At 39.2% G+C, this 2,655-nt stretch overlaps 1 pseudogene; it reads left to right on the top strand.

Annotated features, from left to right (window-relative positions):
• Positions 1–240: 240 nt before the first annotated feature.
• LOC128353333 (adenosine receptor A1-like) lies at positions 241–1,957 on the top strand (annotated as a pseudogene).
• The last annotated feature ends 698 nt before the right edge of the window (positions 1,958–2,655 follow it).

Genomic DNA, 2,655 nt, shown 5'->3' with positions numbered 1-2,655 from the left:
ATAATGAACATATTTTGTTGCTCCACAACTCATTTGTCTTATTAAGAAGTTATCAGTTGTACATACATGAACAATGTATGTAGTTCATTTGGAAAGATTTGCATTAGCCACAAGATGTCTAATTGAGTGGAAATATAGTGTCATGCATGTTGTATACCGGAATCACTCTGCTGCAACCATAACATCAGCTGTTCCAGTGCACCTTATGAAAGCGCTGAGTTAGCTTCTTTTTTTTTTTTTTAAATGTGGCTTTGTGACTTCCTCTTTTTGCCAATATAATGTGCTTCAAGATGGGTTCTAAAAACCACTGAAACCAATGGTTCAAGGTTTGTCAAACCTCTAGATATATAATTATTTCTAATTATGAAGTGGGTGATGACTTCCTCAAAGAGCACAGTGTGTTAAGGCTCATGCTCACATGCAAACACGCTGCACATCGAATACCTAGATGTACAATGGATGTGAGTCGGGGGATCTTCATCGTGATGGAAGTGCTCATTTCTCTCAGCTGCTGTCTGGGTAATATACTGGTTATTTTGGCCCTGTGGATCAGTAAGAGCATTCAACAGCCCACCTACTGCCTCATCGTCTCTCTGGCTGTGGCTGACTTAATGGTTGGCTGCGTAGCCATACCATTGGCTGTGATGGTGGATGGAAAAATGAACACTTCATTTCAAGTCTGCCTCTTCATCAGCTGTGTGGTGATCCTGTTGACTGTAGTCTCAGTTTTGTCTCTGGTGGCCATTGCAGTCGACCGTTTCCTGCGGGTGTATATCCCTTTCAGGTAAAAATTATTCAGACTTATACTTCCTGAATATGCAGAGAGAAGTAAAAGCATACTGCCAGACAAAGGGGTTGAATTTAATCTAATGCAAAACCTACATGCATGTATTGTGAGGTGTTTGGGATAGTGAGAGAGGCATATAGTTATATACTTCACATTTTATTTATTACATCAGCCTATTACCGTTTTGGATTATTGATTTTGTAGATTTGTTGACACTTTAATTCAGAACACACATACATAAATATTGTTGATGATACTAAAATGTATTAATTGTTTCTATAGATACAGAAATACAGTCACACAGAGACATTCTTGCTTTGTAGTCGCAGCATGTTGGCTTGTTGCAATACCACTTGAGTTTTGCACCTATGCTTGGATGGAACAAACAAAACCCCTTGCCTGAGTCAGCCAACTCTACAAAGCACTGCCGGTTTATAGATGTGATCCCCATGTCATATCTCGTCTACTTTAACTTTTTCCTCTGCACACTGATACCTCTGTTGATTATGGCTGTGTTGTACGGCTACATTCACCACCATTCGAGGAAAGCTTCGAGAGAAACCAGGCAACAGTGTCCAAACACAGTCTTACAACTACCTGAAGAAAGAGAGGCAGCTAGCAGGATCTCTGTCTGGTCTTGGTCCTGTTTGCCCTGTCCTGGCTCCCACTCCACATCATGAACTGCATTGCTTACTTTGGTGGGGAGGATATTGTACCAATACCAGCCATCTATGTTGGCATTGTGCTTTCTCATGCTAACTCGGCTTTAAACCCAGTTGTGTACACGTTCAAAATCAAGAAAATCAAGACAGCATACCTGCAGATCTGGCGGCGCTGTATTGAATGTGGAGACAACAGACAACAATCTCAGTGTGAACAGAGTGCCTGAAATTGAATGAAGGCAGATTTCCTTGATAATGTTCTTCTCTGTTCTTAAGGACCAATAACTCATGTCTGACTTAACAGGTACACATGATTGCTTTTGCTGAAACAAAGATTTATGGAACTTTTCCTTTTACTCGTCATTTTATTTTGCTGTTGTATGCTTTTCATTTTTTTCAAATTCAGTTGAAGTTTGAGTTTGTCTGTATTTGTACATTATGTTATCAGATACAAGTATTTGTATGCAGTAGACTTTTGGTTCACTGTGTGATTGTTGATACCTTTGTTCAAGAATAAATGTAAAGCTGTATTTCATATTTAGTTTTGGAGTGTTTTTTTGTAAGTACTTAGTTCCTGCCTGCTGTGCACAAGTTCACTTCCCCCTTGCAGTCACTCTCTGAGCTAAGCTGGTCTAAATACAGTCTCTATACTGCATTGTATCTGCACTGGATGCAAAAGGTCAATATCCTCGCCTGACTCCACGGCGAACAAACAACAAATTTACTTCCCAAATTAGTTCTGTTTGAGACACAGTTGCAAGCCTTCCAGGAAGTGAGAGTGTCTGTAATATTTGTGACAATACTGTATATCTGCTCCTGGACTAAACAGATGTTGTAGCTCACTATTATTATGTCACATTCTACTCATTTATTTTGTGTCACAACTCAATCTCTTTAGTTTACTGTTCACCGGTGCACTTTTAAGCAACTCTGAGCTCTAAATATCTTTCAATTACATGTATTATCATTTTAATGGATTAAACAGCTTTAGCTTTACCATGTGTAGAATATTTATGTGATCTTAGCATCTTTCAAATTATTGATCGTGTTCATTTTTCATCTCCTCCCATAGACTGTTTCCGTGTTACTTGTTATACTCTGGAAGCTCCCCACTGAGGTCTGTATATTTTCCAGAGCAGAAGGGACATTGTTAATGAAAAGGCAACACAAACCAGTTTACATTCATGTAACTGAGATGGCAGTAGG

Source organism: Scomber japonicus, chromosome 23, assembly GCF_027409825.1.
Source record: "Scomber japonicus isolate fScoJap1 chromosome 23, fScoJap1.pri, whole genome shotgun sequence".
Lineage (NCBI taxonomy): Eukaryota > Metazoa > Chordata > Actinopteri > Scombriformes > Scombridae > Scomber > Scomber japonicus.
This window is presented reverse-complemented; position numbering and strand designations above follow the sequence as displayed.